The sequence below is a fragment of the Bombyx mandarina genome, chromosome 24, assembly GCF_030267445.1.
Source record: "Bombyx mandarina strain Sakado chromosome 24, ASM3026744v2".
NCBI lineage: Eukaryota > Metazoa > Arthropoda > Insecta > Lepidoptera > Bombycidae > Bombyx > Bombyx mandarina.
This window is the reverse complement of record NC_143230.1, coordinates 3,380,114-3,392,827: the sequence shown is the minus strand read 5'-3', so window position 1 is coordinate 3,392,827 and position 12,714 is coordinate 3,380,114. Positions and strand designations below refer to the sequence as shown.

Sequence of the window (12,714 nt, the reverse complement as noted above, 5' to 3'; positions counted from 1 at the left end):
TTTTTTTTTTCAAATTATAGTCAAAGTCCTAATATATCCTTTTTCAAACCTGTTGTCTGCTTTCAATACGAGTAAAGTAAAATAAAAATTGTATTATTTTTAATCAATTGAACCCTAAACATAAAAGGATGTATACATCACCGGTCCTAACAGTACCTCTTCAATGAAGAGAAAATGGCCACCCATTTTCTGTTATTGACATAAAATACTCAATGACGTTTGAAGATCAGAGGAATGTCGCCTTAACTATAGAGTTTTTAAATGCCAATATTCTATAAAATCGAATTTGGTGCTTAAGGCATTATCAGGGAAATAAAGATGGAGCTCGATAAGGTTTTTCAAGCAAAGATATGCTTTAAACCCAAGGCTTATAGGCGAAATTTGTGTATCATAAGTTATAAACTCACAACTTTTTGTCAAGCATTTCAAATGTTATTCGTTTTTTTCTTCTAAAAACGTTACATTTTTTTCTTCTTTTAGAATTTCTGAATGAAATCCTAATTAGGGATCTGGTTTTTCATGTATCTCTAACCCTGAAGCAGATGGCGTGATGTTAATCTGAGATGAGATAATAATCACACAGTGTTTATTTAAATTAACAACATGGATTTGCTCAGCTGTTCTTAGGTTTTTAAAGGTTCCCCATTCTAAATCTTTAAGCCTAGCTTTGTTCTGCGTTACGTGGAACCAAGAGGTCGTAGCCCAATCAGATGTATGATCAAAATCGCTGAGTTTTCGACATGAAGCTACCCGTGATGCCAAGAACAGACACAGATGGAGAAGCATAGTTAAAGAGAAATTAATCTCTCGTGAGGGAAAATCAGGTACCTCAGTAATAAAGAAGACACCAGAAGAAGATTCACATCGAAAACCCGAGACAAGGGCATGTATATCCCCGATCCTGAACAAACAAAATATAACAGACTAATAATCTAAGGACTAAGGATCGCTAGTAATTAGACCAACGAGACCTTAGCGGTTTACTTAATTATTTAACAGATTCCCTGAGCATACCAACGAAAGCGTAAATAGGTGATGGACGCACGCTTTTAAAACATTCTCTTCTTCTTCTTCTTAGCGTTTTCTCGGTCTAGTGCAAGGGTCCGCTTTCCTACTTGATCTCCCCCACTTTGCCCGGTCTTCAGCATCCTTCTGGGTGAGGTTATTCTCCTCCATATCCGCCTTTACCACATCCAACTAGCGTTAATTGGGTCTACCGCGGGATCTTGGGCATGGTACGGAGAGATTGAGTGTGGTATGTCTTCAATTTCAGCAATGGATATCTTACAATCAATTAAAAAAGCGTAAAATACTAGCCTAACATTTATTTTAGTCGGCAAAACAGAATATGTCAGATACATCGTCCCATTTGTTAATGAGTATTCGCATAGATAGACAAATTTGCAAGTCACATGAATTATTAGAAGTGAACAGTGAAGAATTAATTAGTATAGTGAATACGACTGTGTCACTTGTAGACAAATTGTATGGAAAACACCTGTCTTGTCAGATGCAGGGTTGCGAATTCGAAGCCGCACATTTCCATTAACAATGTCCGCACATTGTCAGATTAGAAAACGAGACCTCTTATAGTAGCCGTTAGAGTCGTAACATCATCATAGGCCTGCCTCTGTTTTAATGAAATTGTACTATAATAATCTCCGAGTTCCAATATAACCAATAGAAATCTGTTGTTGAAATTAGAAAGTTGAATTCTATTTTATAGTTTATAGACTCATGGTGTGATGAGTATATATCCAGTTTAAACTTTAATATAATCTATGAAGTATGTGATTCCTTTTCCTAGTCTATGATAGTACTCTCGCAAATAAAACTACGTTTTGTAAAACCGCTACCTATACTTTCACTTAATTCAACATCGGTTATAGCATTTGCCAATTCTGTGCAAGAAGTCGATACAGTAATTAGTTGCTGATTTGTTTGTGTGTGACTAGAATAATAACGCCCCTCTTATTCCAGTTTCGAGAAAGACGACTAAGCGATTCACCGGACAATGGGCATCGTTCTCTGAGTATTATACCAGCGTACTACGGGTAGGTAACACAATGCTGTATTGCTTCCGCCAAACGGTCGCGCGTTCCAGTGTAAAGGGTCTGAGAGCCATTATGCTATTAAGACTTAGACCTCGCGTCTGAAGGCAGGTGATGGCTACTCTGGCAGGTGATGGAGACTCTACGAACTTCGGTAACCACTATCGACAAGGCGGGCCGTGAGCTTCGTCATACGTCTCAGAAAAAGAAAAAGGCGAAAGACTTATATGTTTTGAAGGGAAACCAGGCCCTAGACACGTCCTTAAGGATCCGTCAGATCCAATAACCCTTGCATTAGACGCTTTCCGCTCTAACACTAGGAGTAGAGACCCCGATAACCGTACTCGTCGAACTCGGCAAAGAGTTCGACGTGCAACCTAACCCAAACATCAGTCCGTTGAGTTTCTCGCCGGATCTTCTCAGCGGGTTGCGATTCCGATCCGGTAGTAGATTCATTCGCGAAGCAGCTACTCTTTAGTTGTTAGGTCTCCCTTGGAGGCGCTCGGGTAGCTGTTAGCAAATCCCGCCCCTTCTGGCTGAGCCCTTGCTCGCCCACCTGTCCTTGTGAAACTGGAAAGGCCTCAGGGCCACCAGTAAGCTCTCAATCATAAAAAAGAAGGATCTGCTTAGAATTCCCGGATAGTGTAAAGCTAAGCATTTTCCCGCTGGAACCCCGAAATCAACTGGCTACCGACCGCGGATTTTCACAAGCGACGTCCGAATTGCAATTGGAACCGAAATTTAATTAAGTAGAACGGCCATATATCAGTTTTATTGCCGACGTGACGTGTGAATAATTAGTGTTTGCTGTGTATTTGCGTAGTGAGTAATGCGGGGTGGTTGTTGCAAAGTTTTTTTTTTAGAAACCGCGCTAATGGTTGGCTCCAGAGTGTACTGTCCGCGCGAGTAGGCATAGCTGTCTTAAATATTTTTGCTGCAAAGCGTTCGTATGCCTGAAGGGTAGGAATCACGGATGCTCTTGCTGTGAGGCTATTGGGTGGAAATAAATTCACAACCCATATAAAAACTGTCAGAATCCATCCGTCCAATTCATGATTAAAAAAAGATTGTGCACAAGGTAGACCGACGAGCTATTGAGGATTGCGGGAATCTGCAGGATGCAGGCATGGCAGGACCCGTTGTTGTGGCGAGGCTTGGAAAAGACCTATATCCAGCAGTGGAAGTCTGTGGGCTGAAAATAGATAGATAGGTTTGACATTAATTTGTCCAGTGTTTTAAGTGTAGAAGGGTGGCCTTCCGTTTCTGTGAGAGGACGCACTTTTCACCACATGACAGCTCTTGGCGACGTAGGTGATATCAAACCACAATGATTTTGGCAATTCTGCTTTTTTTTCATACGTAAGCTGATGGTCTTGAGAGAACATTTCAGCGTAGCCCCAACAAGTAGGTGGGCTCAAACCTAATGTCGTTCTAACACTGGCCTTAGCAAGAGCAATGCTTCGCAGAATCTACCACCGGGTCAGAAACGCGACCCACTGAGAAGATTCGGCGAGAGACTCAGTGGGCTGTGTCTATGGGTCAATTTACTGGTCGAGTCCTTCGTCGCAAGTGACCGGTTCTTCGAGGGCGGTGACCAGTGCCCGAGGTACCTAAAAGCACCGTTAATGGATCGGAAGGATCCGTAATGACGTGTTTAGGGCTTAGATAATTGTTGAGAATTATATTTTGTATCGCATTAATTATGTTTTATTATTATTTTAAGTCATGATTTCTATACATACATAGATCTGGTTGATGGTTTCAATGACTAAGAAACGACACCACATTTCCTTTTGCATCCGAATTTTATTTTCTCCAGTGTACGATTATCTCCAATATGTTCACAAAAAGCTTTCCCAAAGCGTCTCTGAAGCGCTGAATACTTTAATGCAATGTAAATGATTCGCGATTAACGTGTACGATTTGTAATGTCGATTGACGTGTTTTGAATGTTTTAGCACCGGTATTTCGGTAACGCTTACCGAGATGTATAATTGAGAATTATTAGGACACAATTCGACGTGTGCCGTATATTCGCGAGTGGAATTATCCGGTGTTCATGGTTTCGTGTTGAAATTTTAGATACATTGAATGAAGATAAATTGAATTTACTGGTGGTAGGACCTCTTGGGAGTCCGCACGGGTAGGTACCACCACCCCGCCTATTTCCGTCGTGAAGCAGTAATGGGTTTCGGTTCGAAGGGTGGGGTAGCCGTTGTAACTATACTGAGATCTTAGAACTTATATCTCGAGGTGGGTGGCGCATTTACGTTGTAGATGTCTATGGGCTCCAGTAACCACTTAAAATCAGGTAGGCTGTGAGCTCGTCCATCCATATAAGCAATAAAAAAAATTTAAAAATTTGGGGGTAGCTTTTGGACATTGCAACTGAGACTTCGAAGTCATCTGTGAAAGAAGATGACGGGCTCACGTTGTTTTGTCTCCGAGCTCTAACAAAAGCGTTGCACTCTACGGCTGCTTTTACCTTCCGCTAAATAATCTCCGTAAGCCTTGTTTGATGAAGAACATGTCATAGTACTCAGGATACACAGTAGAGGGGAGTTCATTCCAAAGCCAGATGATAAAAAGATCTCTGGAAACGCATTGTGGATGAATACAGTGTTTCCTGGTAGTGTGATGAGGTCTGCTTTGGCGGGCGGTGCGATGGTAAAAACGAAATGAAGGGATCATCACAAACAATTCCTCAGAGCACACCCCCATGGAACATAAGGTACAAAATACACAGAAAACCGAAGTCCTTCCTTATGAGAATCATTCAAATCAAAACAATCAAATAAAAAAATATATATATATTTAACATAAATGAAAGTACATACTTGTTGAACGTCAAAAGAACTACCGCCAATTCACAAGAACTAGCCTCTGTCCTGAGAAAAATTGGCAAGAAGCTCAGCGGGCATGCCTATTTTTTTTTTTAAATATTAGTTTTTTTTTTTTATATTAGATTTTTTTTTAAATATTCATTTTTACAATGAGTTCTTCTTCTTCTTCTCAATCGTGTCACTCTTGACAGAGTGGTCGTGATCGTCATGTAGTGTTGGAAGGGGCAGACTTGATGCTTCTCACGAGGTCGCGCCGTCTCTCCAATGAGTATTATAACGTAATAATTATTACAATATTGAAATGCCCGGAGCGAGCAACTCATTCCCACTTTGGGCAATCTTCTAGATTTGGCTTTATAGTAAGCTTTGCAAACATTAAATAAGTCCAGATACTCCTTCCAAACGATCTGCGCGAATCGGGTTATTGACAATACGGACGGCCCTCTGCTGTAGAGAGTCAAACGATAAATAATTGGAAGCTCTGACCGAGGGGAGGAAGCAGTCCAATACTCGTGGCCGGACTTGCGCTTTGTAAAGCTCAAGTTTTCGCCTTTTGAAGACTCCCAATATTTTTGACGTCAACTTGGCTTTGTCTTCAAAATGGCTTATCGGGTCTAAGTATCCCGATACTCGTGAAGGTTATAGGAATACTCCTTGGAATTAGGAAAAAAAGAATTGTTATCAGAAATTTTATAACAAAATAAAGCTTTTTTATTGCGAACTAGCTGACCCGGCAGACTTTGTAGTGCCTCAATCGATAAATAAAAGACCTAAACTTTTATATAAAACAAACAACAGGAATCCGTCCGACGGGGACACATCAAAGGGAAAATAAAATTGTTATTTTTATTTAATTCCGAGCATTTTCATATTTATCTACCTTTTAAACCAGTCTTTCTCAAAGTGGGCGATAACGCCCCCTGGGGGGCGTTTGAAACCTAGAGGGGGGCGTTAAGGGGTCCAGGAAAAATGGGGGGCGTTGATGTGGGTTAGGGGGGCGCTGTAAAATTTGTAATTTCATTTACTTTATAGTATTTTAATTTTACTAAAATTAAAACTCACCTACTACACAATAACGAATAATTCGTTTATATTTCTACCCTGTATGATGTTATAAAAACTTAAAATAATTAACATAGATTTCGTAGGATAGCCCACACACCGTACGCAATCAAGTTGTAAAAGTTTCTGCGGAACATGATCGATGATAGTTAAAAAATTAGAGCAATTTTACCTTAATTACATTGCACCAGAAATTATTTTAAGCATTAGAAAATACGTAAACTAACACAAATTGAGGTTTTCTTTACTTTCTTTCTTGTTTTTAACATAAGGGCATTTTAAAGCATTTTCCTAGCATGTTATAAGAAATTACTGATGTCAGAATCATAATTTTTATATAAAATGGAAATGCGTATATAATTATTGTTCAAAAACTTGTCTTAGATTATTATTTTTTACAATTTACCCATTACCGTCCAATGTCAATAGTATAGTATAGTAAGCCTAAACAGCTCACTTATTGTAAACATTGTTTACTATTTTATTTCTATATAATAATAGGTTGGGGAAAAAGTTTCTTCGCATTTTTTAAGAAAATTCACAACATTTTTCGTGTATCTCAGGAATGTGGACAAGATAGGACTATTATAACAAATTACATTATTATTTTAGCAACGTTTCGGTCTTTTATTAGACCTTCATCAGGCATCTGAAAATTACACATAATTGATAACCTACAATACAAAAAACAACAATTGTCCAAACTACCATATTTACCATAATATGAATTTAAATAATCTCTATCATACACTGCACAATTGTCTCAGACATCAGAGACTAATACAAATCTACAAAGCCATTTTATTAGTCTCTGATGTCTGAGACAATTGTGCAGTGTATGATAGAGATTATTTAAATTCATATTATGGTAAATATGGTAGTTTGGACAATTGTTGTTTTTTGTATTGTAGGTTATCAATTATGTGTAATTTTCAGATGCCTGATGAAGGTCTAATAAAAGACCGAAACGTTGCTAAAATAATAATGTAATTTGTTATAATAGTCCTATCTTGTCCACATTCCTGAGATACACGAAAAATATTTTATAATAATTATGGACGACAATATTGATAATATTCACAACATTTTTTAATATAATTTATTCACATTTAACTAAAGTATGTCGTTATCATTTTGTTCGATAACTTTTTGCCATCTTGTAGGTAGGGACATGATCCCATTGCTATAGAAATTTTGGAGCTTCTGATCAAAATACCGCGACAATTGGTTTTGGCAGTTCTCTCGTGATGTTAACCTGACACTGCCAAAAGAATTCTGAAGAGACCGAAACAGGTAGAAATCTGAAGGTGCAAGGTCAGAACTATATGGCGGATGCATTAACACCTCCCAGCCAAGCTCTCTTAATTTTTGCTGAGTGGCTAAAGATGTGTGAGGTCTAGCGTTATCGTGATGAAAAACCACACCCCTTCTGTTGATTAATTGCGGCCGCTTTCTCTCAACTTCTTGCTTTAATCTCATCAGTTGTTCGCAGTTGAGTTCAGAATCGATGGTCCTGCCTGGTGGTAACAGCTCATAATGTATAATGCCCTTCCAATCCCACCACACACACAGCATCACCTTGTTGCGAGTTAACCCGGGTTTCGCCAGAGTCTGTGAAGCCTGACCGGCCTTTGACCACAACTTCTCTCGTACTTTCTTGTCGTACGTGATTCACTTTTCATCACCAGTTATCAGCTTCTTCAAAAATGGTTCGGTTTCATTACGTCGTAATAAAGAATCACAAATTAGTACACGGTTCATTAGGTTTATTTCAGGGAGGTTTTTGTGTACCCAGTTTTTTCAAATGCACCATAACTATTTTGTTGTCAATTCCCAGTTCTTCAGTTATGTTGTAACTAGTGATATGCCGATGTTGCCCCACTTTTTCAAAAATGGCATCGATTTTATCCGTAATAAGGCGACCAGAGCGACGTGCATTTTTGACATCAAAATTTCCGGATTGAAAACGCTTAAACCAAATTTGTGCTACTCTCACAGACACAGCACTAGGTCCATAAACATCACAAAATTTTTTCACGGCTTGCGTTGCTTTTTTACTTTTTTTGTAGTAAAATTTTCAAATGTATCGAATATCTTCATTAGATTCACTCATCTTGACAGTACGAAAAATAAATAAAAATCACACATCTTCCTAATTTTAATTTGGAATTATCTTCTTTCGAATTTAAACTTTTAATGATACCAAAACCAGCCAGATACAAATAGTATAGCCATATTGCATAGCTTTTATCGCGGGCCTTGAGCGCGGCGAACGAATCATGAAATTCCGTAACGAAAAAAACCTAACACCCCTCACTCCGCCTACCATGTAGCTCGCGTTCAACACATTCACACGTTGCGCTTGTGTAGTGTTTGTAAATAAACGCGTGGCGTGATGTCACACTGCATGCGAATCATAAAAAGTCTGCCCATCTCTCTCTCGCGCGCTTTAGCTTATGAGTGTGAAGGGGACAGTTAAGGTTTTGCCTTTATTAAGGTTTAATATAGCGTGGTCTTGTTTTATTATTGTTTTAATATTATATTATCATTGTCTAATTATAATGTCATAAGTTGATAAAAAATGCTATGCAACAGCTTTACCGCCGCAGTTCCCAAGTGCCACACTTTTTTTTTTGTCAGGTGGAAATCGCCGGACTTCCGCCTTTCACTGGGGATGGAGGGCGGCGCATGTCGGAATCGAACCGACTAAAACCTCCTGTCGCTCAACAACCAGCATTCACACCTCGCATGAGACAGAGCTCATGAAAAGGCAAAGGGGGGAAAGTGAAGTGTTTAGTGCGGAGCACATCTCTCCCATCACCCTCCCCCTCGGGATGCCGGACTGGTGGTCGTCGGCGCCACAACCACCAGCCCTCTCGGTCGGCAGGCTGTCCGAAATCCGCCTAGATGGCGCCGGTTAGAATGGTCTATCCTACGGAATACCCCGCTGGGTCAGAACCAGGGTGGGTTGGGGATAGCCAGCCTTCCATCACCCGGATGCTCATACGTAAAACGTATGCAGAGCAGCTTGCACGTCGTCTTCTTAGGCCCCCTTCGCCGGTCCCCAGGCCCCCTTCGCCGGTCCCCAGGCCGACATGTGAGGGAGACCCGAAACACTTAGAGGGCCAGGGCTTGGGCGAGATCCGCCTCCCTGGACCCCGCTCGACGGGGGTGGGCCTGTGCATCTCTCACGCACCCCGTCGCCTCGTTTTGCGAGATGGTGCACTCGCAGAAGTCGAGCATCGCCTTCCACGACCCGTCGTCACCGAGCATCGATGCCAGAACACTCGGCAACGACAAGTCGTTTCCTATTTTTGCGACGAGGACACGCCGCCACCCCTCCCATGCGGGGCAGGCGACGATCGTATGTCCAAGTCGCAACCACAAAGGTGGCACTCTGCCGTCGGCTCGGCTCCGATCCGGTGTAGGAACTCACCGAAGCAACCATGCCCAGTGAGTAACTGCGTGAGCCGGAAAGTGAGGCGTCCTCTGTCACGATTCACCCAATTCACAAGAACCGGGCGAATCGCCTCAACGATCTTATGACCAGCCGAAGGATCGGCCAGCCGCCTGGACCATGACTCCAGCACGGACCGCCGAGATTGGGCCCTCCGCGCTCTGACCACACTGGGGCTGGGACGCGCCACGCCCCGGGCACGAAGGTTAGCCCGCCACTGATAGTCAGCGGCGAGCGCCTCCGCCTCCAGGACTCAAGGCGGCGTCCCAGCCAGTACACACGCCGCCTCGAAAGAGATGGTGCGATAAACACGGATGATCCTGACCGCTGGGTCCGCTGGGACCGCTTTGGGTTAAATTATTGGAGTTTTAGTAAGGATACCTAATTTTTTCAAAAAGATTATAGCCTATGTCACTCGGGAATAGTTAAGCTTCCAAACAGTGCAAGAATTTTTCAAATCGGCTTACTAGTTTCGGAGCCTATTGTATACAAACAAACAAACAAATCTTTCCTCTTTATAATATTAGTATAGATATTAATTATTACAAATAATAAAAACGCTGACTTAGGCGGCGGTTTTTATTTGAACCAGTTCTAAATTATAAACTAAAGTTCTATGAAAATTACCCATAAATATAATACGAAATGATATTAATTTATTTTTCGTAGTTTCCTTACTTCTTGCGTCGATAATCCTCAGTGCTGAGGGTCGTGGCCTCCTCTAATAACTTTCTCCTGCATCATCTTGCGCCATTCCTGCCTCTCCTCGGCTGTGTGGATAGTAACGTGAACTGAGATATTGAGAGTGGAGCGTATTTGGTCCGACCAGCGCATTGGATTTCTGCCTCTGTGCCTTCTCCCGCATACCTTGCCTGTTACCAGCAGCTTTTCCAGATTGTCACCTCTCTTTCTGGCGATATGTTCAAAGACCTCGAAACTTCTCCGCGCGCATGTAGTGCTGAGGCGCATTGGAATCTTGAGCTCGGTAACAATGGATTCGTTGGTTCTGTGTTCTGTCCAACGAATCCCGAGCATTTTTCTCCAGCACCACATCTCAAACGCGTCGATGCGTTGGCGATCGGCTTTCTTGAGGGTCCAAGTGTCTGCGCCGTAGAGAAAAATGGAAAAGACGAGGGAGGTAACGAGCTGTTTTTTGGTATTCCTCGAGATGTTTCTGTCCGCCCAAACACGGTCCATTTGGGACATAGCTCTCTTTGCCATACTGATTCGCCTTCTGAGGTCCTTTTCGGAGGATCCATTACTAGCTGTGACGGAGCCCAGATAAATGAAATCCTCTACGACTTCCAGGTTTAGTTTATTCGTAGTTTAATAAGTTATTATTGTTAGTAGTATTATTTACTAGTCGAAATATAAATTTATAATTATCTTATGATGAGAATCTTATATTAATGAGAAAGATATTCAACAAAAATAGTTTCGTTCTAATAAATTAGCATAATAATAGTACAGTGAACTAGCAATTTATTTTGGTGATTCTGAATTTAAACAAACATATTGATGAGAAGAATTCATTTTTACTTTGCAAATTTGTAAATACACGCTCTGTAGCAATGTACGGACATATAATAATATGAAGAAACAATAATAGCATCTACAAATACATAATTATGTACTACGTGGTACATTTACTAAAATTAATACAACATTTATTAATTAAATTAATGAAATTGTGGTTTTAAAGTTTTAGGGGTGTATAAAAAATGGGGGGCGCTGAAAAGTAATTGATTTTCAAAGGGGGCGGTAAAAGAAATAAGTTTGATAATCACTGTTTTAAACCTTCTCTGGACTTTCACAAATAATTAAAGAACAAAATTAGCCAAATCGGTCCAGCCGCTCTCGAGTTTTAGCGAGACTAACGAACAGCAATTCATTTTTATATACATAGATAGATGTATCGAATGCAAAAAGGTGATTTGGTAAATTATACCACAGCACCGTTGGGTTCGAAGTCGAAAAAACAGGTGAAAATCGCAATGGTTAATTAAAAATATTCAAGAGCAGAAGAAAAAAAAACCTTATTTATTACATTTTAATCTCGTTACTAGTAACATAAATCTGATGTCGAGTATCGTGTTTCGTTTCTCGGCGGTTATTATCGACTATTTATTATTTTACGACACGTCAGCAATATTTATAACCAACCCCGGGGGCGACCGTGATTGCGCCTCGGAAAAATCGGACGTTTAGATGTGACGACACGATTTTGAAACGACTTTTAGAGCTTTTTTATTTATTGCTTAGATAGTTGTTAAGTGGTTACTGGAGCCTATAGACATCTACAACGTAAATGCGCCACCCACCTGGAGATATAAGTTTTAAGGTCCCACCTTCAAACCGAAACGCATTACTGCATCACGACAGAAATAGGTAGAGTGGTGGTACCTACCCGCGCGGACTCACAAGGGGTCCTACCACCGCTAATCACGCAAATTATAATTTTATTACACGATGTTTATTTTCACCGTGGAAGTCAACCGTGAACGTTTGTAAAGTACGTATTTCGTTAGAAAAAATTGGTACCCACCTGCGGGATTCGGACACCGCTGCATCGCTAGATACGAATGCACCGGACGTCTTATCCTTTAAGCCATGACGACCAGACAAAGGCCAGACAAAGATACTGCAATAGTGGATCTGGTGTCCTCGCTAACTCCCTACTAGACATCGGTACCGTAAATGCGCCGAAATTTAAATCGCGCTAAGGTTATTGTAACGATAGCCTTGCACGTATAATAAAAGTTTCGAATAACATGATTGGGACCATTAATCTATAGAGTAATATCGCGCGTTTGGTTTTCGTTTCAAACAATCACCGGCGCCGTAATCATAGATAGACTAGATATTGCGGGTAAAATATTAGAAGTAGTAGGATGTTATTTTCTAATTAGTCTTAATGTTTTCTGCTGGATAACCAATGAATGAAGAAAAGCCCGCTTTTATTTTAGACGGAACGCTCAAAACATTTTTATTTGAGTCTTATCTTATACCTTTAAACGAGCAATTCATGTATATTAATATATATGTATGTCGTGGATAACGACTTTTAGTTGTCGTGGATAACGACTTTTAGTAATATTAAGACGGTGGTTTTGATTATTATTTTAAATGATGAAATGTTGTTTTGATAAATATCACAAAATGAAGGGTAGACTCCGTAACGCCACAGTTATAAAATGGCGGTACGTGGACAGAGTCGGGGCATTCCGTGTCAGACAGTCATTCCGTCCGTCTCAGTCAGTGAATCTCTGACAGTCAGTCAGTCGGTCTGTCGGTATGTGCA

The 12,714-nt window shown here is 40.7% G+C and overlaps 1 long non-coding RNA gene across 1 annotated transcript; it reads right to left on the bottom strand.

Annotated features, from left to right (window-relative positions):
* Positions 1–6,502: 6,502 nt before the first annotated feature.
* Positions 6,503–6,754, bottom strand: LOC149499936 (uncharacterized). Its single transcript, XR_016325332.1, has 2 exons — positions 6,674–6,754; positions 6,503–6,605 (listed from the first exon to the last, which is right to left on the bottom strand). It is a non-coding gene; the product is annotated as an uncharacterized LOC149499936 (long non-coding RNA).
* Between the last annotated feature and the right edge of the window lie 5,960 nt (positions 6,755–12,714).